This window comes from Diceros bicornis, chromosome X, assembly GCF_020826845.1.
Source record: "Diceros bicornis minor isolate mBicDic1 chromosome X, mDicBic1.mat.cur, whole genome shotgun sequence".
In the NCBI taxonomy this organism is placed as follows: domain Eukaryota; kingdom Metazoa; phylum Chordata; class Mammalia; order Perissodactyla; family Rhinocerotidae; genus Diceros; species Diceros bicornis.
This window is the reverse complement of record NC_080781.1, coordinates 79894713-79909146: the sequence shown is the minus strand read 5'-3', so window position 1 is coordinate 79909146 and position 14434 is coordinate 79894713.

Here is a 14434-nt window from a genome sequence, read left to right as displayed (position 1 = left end):
CATTCTGGCTCCATGCCTGTATAAACACCTCTTTATCATGATCTTTACTTTCACAGGAAGCGTTAAAGGTCTATTTTCTTTGTTCAAAAGTCGTTATGAGAGAATGCAAAAAGGCACATTTGAATTAACTCCAAATTGCCACATAATTCAGTAATAATGGTGCAGAAAGTACTTCAAGATCTGAATCAGAATCACTACTTTGTATAGAGGTAAACGTTTCTATAATAGTCATGTGTCAGGAATGCATTCACCAATGCCATTTTGAAACTTAGTTTGTACTTTATCCAGCTTCCATGTCCTGCATACAGGTGATAATGAAGAAATTGTACCAGTGTATCCTTAGAAAGAATATTGATAAGGTTTTGGTTTTAGTTCTGGCTTTATGGTTAATGAGCTGTATGATCTTGGACAAGTCACTTTACTTCTTTGCATGGCAGTTTCTTCATACATAATATGGATAGGCTGAACAGATTTCTAAGTTTTTCTTTGTAGTGGATTTTAAAAACTTGGAAATAGAGAATGAAATGAATATATTTTTCTGAGTTTTGGTAGATATCTTACTTGCAGTTTTCTATAAATCTAATTATACCTTTCCCTTTCCACTCTTGTTTTTGTAGGTGTAATGGTAAATTTATGTGTCAACTTGCTGGGCTATGGGGTGCCCAGATATTTGGTCAAACATTATTTTGGGTGTTTCCATGAGCATGTTTTTGGATGAGTTTAACATTTAAATCGATAGACTGAGTCAAGTAGATTGTCCTTCCTAATGTGGATGGGCCTCATCCAATCAGCTGAAAGGCTGAATAAAAAGAAAGTTGACCCTTCCCTGAATAAAAGGAAATTCCTCCTGCCTGACTGCCTTCAATCTGGGACATCGTTTTTTTCCTGACTTCAGACTCAAACTGAAATGTTGGCTGTTCTTGGGTCTCAAGCTTGCCAGACTTTGGACTGAAACTACACCATTGGCTCTCCTGGGTCTCCAACTTGCTGACTGCATTTCTTGGGACTTGTCAGCCTCTATAATCATGTGAGCCAATTCCTTATAATGAATCAATCTCTCTCTCTCTCTCTGTATATATATATACATATAAATATCTATATATCTATATGTCTATATCTATATCTATATATCTTTCTCTGGAGAACCCTGACTGATATAGTAGGGTTTCTTCTAGTACTAAGAAATTAATAAATACACGCTGATAAATATATAGTTGATTTTTTATACCAGTTACAAACAGGTTATTCCCATCTCCAACTTTCCAACCTATTTTTCAACAGGTTCCTTAAGCCTCAGTGTTAGCATCTATCATCATCTCTCTTGGGTGATAGTGTCGTCTATTGCCAGTACTTAGCATGTAAATAATTAAAGAGAACCTCAAATAGTTCTTCTGATAAGCCCTAGACACATCAATGAGTATTGGCAACTAAACATGAATTGCCTTTCTGTTTTCTGGGTAGGTAACATTCCAAGTAAACTCCTTGGAGTCAAGATCTGTGTTTTAGACCTTTGTATTCACCACTGTGCCTAAAACACAACATTGGACATAGAGTAAGCAAACTTAATACCAGGCAGAATGAATAAAATGTTACAATAGAGATGCAAATAATATGTGGTAGGTGCAAGAAGAAGTACTAAATTGGCCATTTAAGTAGCTCTAAATAATACCTTCTTGGATACCAGGAGTCTACAACCTTACTTTTCTAATACTTTCCCTGAGCTTGTTATGATTAGGATATAATCGTGTATTTCCCTGTGTACCTTTTACAGTAAGATGAAGAGTAACTAATACCTGTCAAAATCTAAACATTGATAGCAAAATACTCTGTATGATTCTACCGAGAATGTGCTTTTTAAAGTATGCATATTATGGCAATTTTCCTAGATCTTGGACAGAGAATTGTAGAATGACTAAGAAAATATACAGATCTAGAAAATAATTGAAGAGAATAATATTTTATGAAGCATTAGAGTTCCTTTTAAATTTCTGATTATAAAAGAAAGATTTAAGTATATTCAAACAGAAATAAAGAAAATGTCTTTGAGGATAAGAATGATATCTTATTCATCATTTCATTCCCATTGCCTTATTATCTACTTGGCACCCATTAACTATTTAATATACGTAGAATTAATGAAAGACAAATTTTAAATGAATTTATTATCATATGAATTTACTGTCTCAATAAGTGCTAGAATTTTAAAATAAAACTGCAAAATGGTTATGGTGTAAAACACCCTTCTAAATAATTAATGATTATACAGGTAGGAGAACAAGCCTGAAAACCAGTTGAAATCTCCTGGCAACTTAGCAGCAGTGTGCTCTCTTGATGTTGTATTCTGAGCAAAATCCTGGCCAGCAAATTACATTAGTCAGCTTCTAGGACACTTCAGAAGTTAACATTATTCGAATGTACTTAAGAATACTTAGAGCCAGCCCAGATGGCCTAGTGGTTAAAGTTTAGCACTCACCACTTCGGTGACCCAGGTTCATTTCCCAGTCACAGAACCACACCACCTGTCTGTTAGTTGCCATGCTGTGGCTGAAGCTCACATAGAAGAACTAGAGTAACTTACAACTAGGATGTACAACCATGCACTGGGGCTTTGGGGAGGAAAAAAAAAAGAATGCTATGTTCTTCTCTGTTCGTATTAACAAACAAGAAAAACAAGTAAGGAAGGAGTTCATTAGAAAAGCATTAAAAAAAGCCACTTCTAAAAAACACTTAGTTTTATTTCTTTCCCATAGTTATATGATTACACAACTTAAAGAAAAATAACATAGCCATAGACTTCTGTGTATTAAAAGCTGCGCATCAACAACCTATTATGGTCCTGAGGTGGAACTATTCACTTGGCCCAAGCCACATTGGGCAGCACTAAAATGGTGGAAAGAAAAGCAGTGTCTGATTTGGAAAGCTTGGATGCTAAATAGACAACTTTAAACCCATCCTGTCCTAAGTCACTGCACCCAAAATCACTACAAAATTTTGAAGAAGGTTAAAAAACATTAACATTGACTTATAGCCCCAGTCAGTTTCCTGAACCTTGCAAAAAGAGATCAAAGAACTGAATGACGTTGTAAAAAAACTCCTTCCATTTACATCCACTTTAGGTCAATAATTTTTTTCAGTGCTCACATCTGTAAAAACAAACAAATAAACAAAAATAAACTAAAAGATGCTGACTCCTCTCTCACCCTAGCCAAAAGTAATATTCATTTGCTGATAATAACTGAGTACAAAAACAGCCCCACATGTCTCTAATAATGATGTATTCCCAATAAAATTTTAATAATTATTTAATATGTTTTACAAATATAAAATACACCTATGTTGTTTTGTTTAATTATTATACTAATTATAATGCTCCCTCAATGAAAAAGTTATACTTAGTGTCAAAGGAAATTTAAAAAATACAATTCAATTTATATATGTGTTTTTGTTGCAGGAATTATGATAAGGTAATCAATAAAATACTTTTAAGCAAAAATATATTATGTTAGGAAATAATTCTTTTATAAAAGTGGAATAAAAATATAAGTTCAAGGAGAAAGAACTATTTAAAATTTCTGCTTCTAAAGAAAAGTTTTTCCATGTGTTATTAAATGAATGATAGAGCTAACAAATCACCACAGTATTTAGACTCCATTGGATATATTTGAAAGAGTGATTTAAAAGATTTATTTTAAAATATCAGTATTTACATATATGCTGGAAATTGCTTCCTTTGCAACTTTAAATTTATGATGCAACATTTTAAATGTGCACTTTGTAATGTATCAGGCTGTACACTGTTTTTCAAACTTTTTTGTAGGGGTTATGTGGAGCAAAAATGTTTGAAAACAACTGCTGAAGGCTAACTCAATTTTGAAAGATCATCACTTGATTTTAATCCCCTTTTCATTCCATTTCATAGGTAAGTTATTTAGAGGTGTTCTACAGTAACTTTCTACAAATCTTCCCCATTTATTCCCCTCTTAATTTCCTTCAAATTTGACTGCTGTCCCTATGTCTATATTGAAACTGTTCACTTGAATGCACCTATTCTCAAACTGTAGTGAGCCAAGACTTTACACGTGTTACCTATTAAAACTGCAGAATCTGATTTACTAGTTTTCAGGTAAAGTCCAGAAATCCGCCTATCAACAATCACTCTAGGTGATTCACTTTGTAGGTGGCCCACAGACCACAATTTAAGAACAGTATTTTAAAGTAATCAACGGAACTGGGAGACAAGGACGATTATCCTCACTAAATAATGTTCAAAGGACCAATGAGAGGTAAAAATAAACTTGTACTTTGATCACAATCCATGTATCACCTTTGTTCAACATATCAACTCAAATACTTTAAGCATTTTTGTATTCATTTGGAGCCTGAGTTTACTGTCTGAAGATATATATCAAGCTATGTACAAATATTTTCTCTTTTTAATATTATGTATTGGAAGCTAAAACCACCCACTGCTGAGTTAACAAAACAGTAATTAGGTTAAGTCTTCTATAAATAACAGTATATACACATCTATAGGAATCTACACATGACAATTTTCCAGGCACATAATTAGGATTGACTGGGACCCAGATAAGTAATAGGGGAAAGGGGATATATTATGTGTTTTTCCTCTATTCCCTACAGTGGGTAGCAGAGTGCTGAACAGAGAAATAAGTGAGTTCTGCCGCTTGGTAGTACTATGACCGTGAGCAAATTGCTCAGCTCTTATTCATTCATTCGTTCAACAAACAAATGATGGAGAAACAAGAAGTTGAGAAGCAGGTCTCAAGGAACATTCAAGTTGGAGGAGGCTGACAGCCAAAGTCTAGGGATGAAGCTGGGCTGGGATCAGGAGAGGGCAGCCAGAGCACGTGGGAGATACTGCATAGGCATATAGCCACTGAGGACTCCACCAGACGTTGAATTAATGCCTGATTAAACCCTGTGGAAGGGCACCCTCACTCTGGGAAGACTTGCATTATCTGCATCTTGTATTGTTAAGTGTGCCATCTGCTATCTCAGTCCCTGTTTCCTTTTTATGCCATTCATAAAAAGGTGGCAAAAAAGATGATGAATGATATGTTCCTAGTTGAATACAACTATTTCTTCTCATTTCTTATTTCCTTAACAGGTTTTTTTTTTTTCATTTATGGAGTCATTCATTCATTCATCCAACAAAGACTTATTGAGTGCCTACTATGTACCAGCCTTTGAAGATACAAATATGATTACACTGTTCTTGCTCACAAGAGCTTACCTTTTGCATTACTGACCATCCTATCATTTTGAAACCTTCTCCTCCTTATCTTTCATAATATACTGTCTCTCTCTACTCTCTGAGTGTGCCTTGGTTTTTATCACTCTCTCCTCTTCACCTGACATCTACCCATGAATGGGTCCCAGGTTTCGGGCTTGTCCCACTGCTTTTACTCATTTACATTAACTGTCTTATAAAGTTTATTCACCTCAATTGTATGAGCTGTGATCTCTGTGTCAGTGATTCCTAAATTTTTCTTTTAAGCCACACTATCATCTATACTTTGGTCGCAGTTCTCTAGCTGCCCATAAGATATTACTATATAAAGAAGTGTTTATTTCATGACTATGAGCTCTCAGAAACCTGTATGCTGAGGTAACAGTGTATAAGAGAAAAAGAACATCAGTTATTCCATAAGGTGATTACCTTGAGCTAAAATTTTACTGACTTTGGATTAAATAGAAGTGGTTTTAGTGTTTTGAGGCACAAGATTTTACCCTAAAAAAGAATTTTCAAAAATTATCTCGGGGGGCCAGCCCGGTGGAGAAAGCGGTTAAGTGCGCGCACTGCGCTTCGATGGCCCAGGGTTCACAGGTTCGGATCCTGGGTGCGCACCAAAGCACCGCTTGTCAAGCCATGCTGTGGGGGCGTTCCCATATAAAGTGGAGGAAGACGGGCATGGTTGTTAGCTCAGGGCCCATCTTAGTTAAAAAAACTAATTGTACACATTATATTTACTCATAAGTGATAAAAACTAGAATCATTTTTACTATTTTAAAGTGAAGCCTGTTTCCTCATTTCAGAATGGAAACTTGAAGAGAAATATCCCTTACAATGGCAAAACAGTGTTGTTTTTTTTTTTTCATGAGTGTGTGCATGTGTGTGTATGTGTACATGCAGTGTGCTATTTTCAATAGAATTTTTTACTTTGGAGGCTGTTTTTGGCCTTTTTAAAAGCCTGCTTTCAAATGCCAGATACTTCATATATAATGAAGAGACAACATATGATACAACTGAAGCAGGCAAAGGCTGAATTTGAATTATCTATAATAGTTTGTATTAGTATGTCCACAGTTACAGATGAAAAGTCAAAATCTAAATTCCACAAGGATTTTATATAATTAAAATTATATAAATAATATAAAATTAATAAATCTAATTTAATATTTATTAAATATTAACTTATTTATTAATTTGTTATTAAATATAATGATAAAATAGTTATAAAAATTATATAAATACAATTTTATTTCCTAAACATTTTGTAAAATGAGAAAAGAGCTGCAGAGAGATACCTGAAAGAAAATATAGAAATTTCAACAAATATAGAAATTTCAATAACAAAAACCCCCAAGTTTCTGGGTACAGAACAGTATAGTATTTCATAAATACAAATCCTGCAATGCAAACTTCATGTGGTATGTATATGTGTTTGTAAAAACACAGAGAAACAGACATACACATAACACATGCCCAATCATGTCCCACAATAAAAAAAACTTTAAGCAGTAAATTCTATGTCAAGTAGTCAATAAGATAAATTTTTCTTCTCCCATCACTACACAAGTACACAGATAAACACACCAGATCCTGGCAAAGGAACACATATGGCCTTCTTTATATGCTGATTTATCTAGATGCTGATAAGCACGCAGATATGCACACACAAGCACACACACTGATTTCAAGTAGTTAGAAATTTAAGAAAGTAAAGAACTTCAATCTCTACTAAAGTGTAACTCAACTGTATGAACATATAAGTCAGACCTACAAAATCACAGTTATCTGTTTAGCAACATACTTTGGCTTTAAGAAATTCATTCAAAACAATAGTTATACACATATACACATGTATTATGTACATTCCCATAGTCACTATATAGAGAAGAAATTTACATTAATATACGCCACTTCATCTTGGTAACCTGTCTTTCACAAGTAATTACTCAATATGTATGTTGATTATAATGCCCTGGTTTAGCTTTGACAGTTGAATTATATAAAAGTTAGCTATAAATGGCTTCAGAAAATTACTGAGTATAAATTTTGAGTATAAATATATTCACTATCTCTATAGATATTTGCATTCAATGGATTATGAGAAGTAAGTACATATATCTAGGGTTGCACAGATAATTCAATTCAGGAAATATTTATCAACTACCTACTATGAACAAAGCATTGCTAAGTAATGGGAGATATTTATAGTCAAGTCTGAAAATTTGAATTTTAGGAAGATACATATAGCAATAGTGTGAAGGATGGATTACAGAGAAAAGAGAGGAAAACTAAAAATCAGGAGGCTGCTGTAATAGCATAGATAAGAGATGATAGGGGCCTGAATCAGAGTGGTGGAAATGGGAAGTTGGGGAAAATCATGAAAGAAATCACTGAGTAGCATCAACAGCATCTGATGACTGATTACATGTGGATGTTGATATGAAGACATGAATTACAAATAATGATTTGATTTCTGCCCTTGATAACTGAAAGGCTGATGATGAAATAGGAAATACTAAATTAAGTAGAAACAGCTTCTCAGGTGGAATGTGAAAGATGTGCAAGATGATGAGTTTAGTTTGGGATAAGTTGAGTTCGACATCCCAGTGAAATACTGGCATAGATATGTTCAAGTGGTATTTGGAAATTTGGATCTGGAGCTCAATACAGAGATCAATGGTAGAGACAGATTTGGGAATTTTCAAGATAAGAGTTGATAAGTAAAAGCTTATGAGTGGATCACTTCACACAAAGATGTTTGTGAAGGAGAGGGGAGAGGAAAAGGAAGGGACAGAAAGAAAGAGTTTAGGAAATGCTTTTAGTGAGAGCCGAGGGTTCTCAACATTTTAGAGGAATATAGAATTAGAAAGAAAGCAAATTAAAATTGTTATACAAAATCTAGATGAAGTAGGTATAATAAGAAACACTCAAAGTAATTTCAATACAGTTTAAAATTATACTGTTATATAGAATAGAAGACTGAGCTCATGGTTACAAGGTCAGACGTTTTAAGGATAATTCTGTTTGGTACTTGCTTAGATATTACATTGTTTCACCTAAACAGCAACAGGTAGAGCACATTTCATGAGTCATTTTTATGACTACATATTAGAATACTGAGGTTCAGGTTGAAGACATTCACAAGATACATATTATGTAAACCACATTTCTAGCTGTCTTGGAGATATGAATTGTGAGGACAGATGAAACTGTGTATACAAACGTAAAACATGACCTGAAGCTTTTCACAGGTAATTGGAAATCTCAATTAATATCAAGGCTGAGCAAACATGTATATATTGAAGTTAATAATAATTTAAGAGCTCCATTGAACAGTTTCATTTATTTCAAATCTGATTAGTGCCTACTTGGTCATGCAGAAATGATGAGTTCCATGAAAGGCTTATAGCTAGCTCATAGTTGAGATGCTTTGAGTGAAATTCCATTTGAAAAGAGCATCCTAGGTTTATCAGGGCATGTGGCTTCAAGGACATTTCTAGAATAAAGACATAAAATGGAAGTAGCATAGTCATCTAGAGAGATCTTTGAACTGAGCCTATTCTCAGTTCCCTTACTTACTTGTGTGAGCAAAATCATAAAAACTGTATTGTGCCTCAGCTTCTCCTTTTGTAAAAGAAAGTAAAGAACAATATGCCCTTTCCTTAGCTTGTGAGACATTGTGAAGGTAAGAAAAGCAATTTAATCTATATGGTATTGACAGCCATCCAGAAATAAGCAATGTAAAAATACAATTTCTCATTGTAAAACCATTCTTTCAGAGGATTTTATTGTTAGAAAAATTTATTTGGGCATATTCCTAAGTCTCATAGAATATTATGAAAAAATCAAAAAAATTGATAGCCCTCAATACTGAGTAAATTGCTAGCTAATGGGATGGGCAGAACATATTGGGATGCTTGGAAGGGTGGTTAAGAGTTGTAAGAGTTAAAAGGAATTACACTTCTCTCATAAAGAAGATGAATAAAATATGCTTCTTAGAGTTGGAAGTTCACCTAAATAATGCCAGCTATCTCTTCTAAGTAAGCTCATAAGCATGGCTGTCAGTTTAGAATGATCAAAGCAAAGTAACAAGGAAATGTGAAAAAGTGCGCTATTTGGGCTAAGCAGAAAAAAAATGCTAATAACTTCTTTCAGGACGAAATATAAGAAAGCTACCTTTTTATTCTTGATTTTTATTTATTTATTTATTTATTTATTTATTTATTTATTTATTTATTTATTTATTGTGAGGAAGATCAGCCCTGAGCTAACATCCATGCCAATCCTCCTCTTTTTGCTGAGGAAGACCGGCCCTGAGCTAACATCTATTGCCAATCCTCCTCCTTTTTTTTCCCTTTTTCTCCCCAAGGCCCCAGTAGAGAGTTGTATGTCATAGTTGCACATCCTTCTAGTTGCTGTATGTGGGACACTGCCTCAGCATGGCCGGACAAGCGGTGCGTTGGTGTGCACCAGGGATCCGAACCCGGGCCGCCAGTAGTGGAGCGTGTGCACGCAACAGCCACGCCATGGGGCCAGCCCCTATTCTTGATTTTTAAAACTGCAATAAGTTTACATTAGAGGAAAAATCTATGTTTTTCCAAAACATTTTACTGAATTTTGTTTTAATAAGTAAATTTTGCTCTCATAAAACCCCTGTCTGTCTCTCTTTGCACACGCGTGCACACACACACGCACACAGAGTTTCCTGTATAGGAAATTGGTACTATTTGCAACTACTTCGCAACAACATTAAATTTAGCCAAAAAAATTTGAAAAGGGGGCAATGTATGTAAACAAACAATCCAGAAGAGAAGAGAAAAACTGAATCCCCAATAAAAATGTGAAGAAAAGCTCAGAATCATGAGTGATAAAAAATGCAAATGAAAACTAAAAATGAAATAATATTTCATATCCATCAAATTGACACAAATTAAAAAGCCTTAAAATACCAAGAATTGACTAGGATGTGAAGTTAACAGGAGTTACTTAAATTTAAATGATTAGTAAAGTCATTTTGCCAACATTTAATAAAGTTGAAGATGAATATACCCAATAACCAGGGTTCCACTCTCAAATATGTGACCAAGAGAAACTCTCACACTTATATATGAGGAGACATATACAAAAGTGTTCATAGTGGGATTGTTTGTTGTAGAAGGAAACTGGAACAAAAAACAAATGCCTATCAATCTGGTAGCAGAAAAAAAGATGTTTTGAAATAGGTATAGAATAAAATACTACTCAAAAAGGAAAATAAACAAACTAAAGATAAATCAATCATTATGGACATAAATTTAAAAAACCCATAATACCAAGTAGAATAACTGGCTTATTCACAATAAAGTGTGTACAAAAATAATACACTGGGAGGAATTTTCCTTCTGTGGTACAGAAGGATATTTGAGAGTATAGGAGAGAGAACAAGACTGCACAGTGAGATATGAAGGTAAAATGTTAACATTTACTGCAGAGCTACATTAAGCAGGACCAATTACTATATATGTGTGATATATATAGATATATATGATATATATGTTTAATGAAATTCTTATCAACTCCAGCAAAGATTTTTTTGTAGACATAGACATATTTCTTCTAAAATTTATAAGGAAAGGCACAGTCCCTATAATAGCTATTATGGACTGAATGTTTGTGTCCCCCAAAAGTCATATGTTGAAGCTCCAACCCCCAATGTGATGGTATTAGAAGGTGGGACCTTTGAGAAGTAATTAGACTAGATGAGGTTGTGAGAGTGGGTTGTGCATGATGGAATTAGTGCCCTTATAAGAAGAGAAAGAGAAATCAGTGTGTTCTCTTTCTCCACCATATGAGGATACAGTGAGAAGGAGGTTGTCTGTGTGCCAGAAGAGGACTGTGACCAGAACCCAACCATGCTGGCAACCTGATCTTGGACTTCCCAGCCTCCTGAACTGTGAGAAATAAAACATCTGCCCATACTGTGGTATTTTGCTATACCAGCCCACACAGACTAAGACAATAGCTAAAATAGTCTTGAAAAAGAATCACACTACTCAAAATACCCAATAGTAAGACCTTCTATATAGCTACCGTAATCAAGATTATGTGGGTATTGGCAGAGAACTACACATAGATCAGTAGAACAAAATAGAGAACCCAGAAGTAGACACACAAAACACGCTCAACTAATATTTGACAGAGTTGGAAAAATAACTAAATGAGGAAATAATAATTCTTTCAACAAATAGTGCCAGAAAAACTGGACATCCATAGTAAAAAAAAGAACCTTGACATAAATCTCAGACTTTATATACATAGTAACTAAAAATGAAATATGGACTTAAATATAAAATGTAGAACTAAAAAATATTTAGAAAAAATTAGGAGAAAATCTTTAGGATCTAGTGCTTGACAAAGTTCATAGACTTGACACCAAAAGCATGATCCATAAAAGGAAAATATAATGAACCGGACTTTGTCAAAGTTATAAACTTTTGCTCTGTAAAAGAGTCTCTTAAGAGAATGAGAAGACTAGCTACAGAGAAAATATTTGAAACCACATATCTGACAAAGGATTAGAACCTAGAATATATAGAGAATTCAACAATATGAAGAACAAACAATCCAAATTAAAAAATGGAGAAAGACAGGAACAGACATTTCACCAAAATGGATATAAAGATGTGAAGTAAGTACATGAAAAAGGTGTTCAGCGTCATTAGCCACTGGGAAAATGCAAATTTAAATCAAAATGAGATGATATGACTACACACCTATCAAAATGGCTAAAATAAGAAACAGTGACAACACCAAGTGTTGGTGAGGATGTGGAGAAAGCAGATCACTCATATATTGCTGGTGGGAATGTAAAATGGTACATCAATTCTGAAGAACAGTTTGACAGTTATTTTATAAAATGAAATACTACCCAGCAATTGCATATTGGGTATTTTTCCCAAAGAAAATAAACTTATTTTCACACAAAAACTGTACACAAATATTTAGGGCAACTTTATTTTTAATAACAGAAAACTGCAAACAATACAGATGTATTTCAATAGGTGAATGGTTAAACAGACTATGGTGTATCTATACCACAGAATGCTACTCAACAACAAAGATAATGAATTATTGATACACACAGCAACTTGGATGAATCTCAAGGGAATTGTGGCGAGTGAAAAAAGCCACTCCCAAAAAGTTACATAGTGTGTGATTTTATATAACTTTACCGAAAGGACAAAATTATATAAATGGAGAACAGATTAGTGATTGCCAGGGGTTAGGGACAAGAAGGGGGTGGATTTGGCATCATGAGGGTTCCATGTGGTTAGAAAATTGTTTTTTATCTTGTTTGTATCCACGACAACATCCTGGTTGTGATACTGTACTATAGTTTTTGCAAAATGGTACCATTGGGGAAAACCGGGTAAAAAGTATACAGTAAGTATTATTCCTAACAACAGCATGTAAATCTGCAAAACAAAGAGTATAATTTATAAAATTAAGAGGAAAATACCACTGTAATATAGAACGACTATGAAGTCATGTCTGCATAGGGAAACCACTTAGAAAATACAACTCAATAAAATAGTCAAATTTATGGACTTAAAGAGTAGAATACTGGTTGCCAGTGGCTATGGAGAGGGGAGAATGGGGAATTACTAATCAATGGGCATGAAGTTTCAGGCAAGCAAGATGAATAAGCTCTAGAGATCTTCTGTACAACATTGTACCTCTAGTTAACAATAATGTATGGTACACTTAAAATTTTGTTAAAAGGATAGGTCTTATGTTAAATAGTCCTATCACATAAAATTAAATTAAATTAAACTTAAAAAAGAAAATACAACTCAACTAAGCAATGCAGTAATCATCTCTTTTGCAAAGTATCTCACTATGAAACTGAATTAAACATATTGCTGAATTGTTTTGCTAGTTTGGCTTGTTTGATGAAAGAAAATCATGAGATAATATTCCTAAATTTTCATTTAATAAGAATGATTTTGGACCAAGTGTATATTGTACTTCTTTGTTGCTAAACTATCACTTGTCATATTGGAAGCATGACCCATACTCAAGAGCTAAGCAAACAGAATAATTACTGGATAATGTGGGCAGTGCCTAGACTGAATTCACATTTAAATATTAATAAAATGTACATTTGTTGATACGTAACTCTGTGCAAGGCACTTTTCTAAACACTATTCAAGAATTTTATCATTTAATCTATGGGATAGGTCCAATTCTAAAAATTATAGAATAGCTGCTATTGGACCAACTTTCCTGCAGATAATAACTGTCATTCTGGACAAAACATTAAAAAATAAACAAGTACTTAAAGATTACTAGAGAGTGACAAAGATATAGCAGAAACTGGAGAGGAGGCTATACTTGGAAAAAAAGAAACAGCATTGACTTTTTCCTTTTTATGTCTTTGAGCCAGAAGGCAGGACACATTACACACATGTGGGATAGCTACAACTTGGATATAAACCTATAGTCTTATTGCCTTCAAGAAGCAGGGAATACGGTTCAGGGTAACCACAAAAGATGGATAGGAAGAGAGAAAATCCCAACAAGAGAGGAACAGAGATGGTCCCATAAATTCTGAGTATAAATACCCTACCCAAAGTTTTTGCTGAACTATGCATGTGTGGTGCTGAGTCCAACAGCGCTGCTAAGGCTAAAAGAACTGAACAAAAATTTAAGCTTCTTATAACTGCAAGTGAGATAGTTTAAATTTTTTATTTCAGGCAAGGTAAATGACTACTAAAAAACAGGAAAAAGTTGGTACTCTTTGAAAGAATATAACAATTCAGAATTTATAGAGATGTATAATCACAATGTCCAAGATAAATTCCAATTTACTAGACATGAGAAAACAAGCAAATGTGACCCATACTCAAGAGAAAAGGCAACCAATGGAGATCAACCCAGACATGAACCAGATGTATGCATCAGCAGATAAGAATTTTAAAGCAGCTATCATAACTATGTTCAAGGATGGAAAGAAAAGTGGGAAATAGCAGAGAAATAGGAGCCATAATACAGAATCAAATGGAAAGTTTGGACTGGAAAAGAATACAATAGCTGAAATTCAAAATTCCCTAGATGGGCTTAACAACAGAAAAGGATAACAGAAGAAAGAGTTATAGAATTTAAAGATAGAAATCTAGGAAGTATCCAATCTGAAGGACA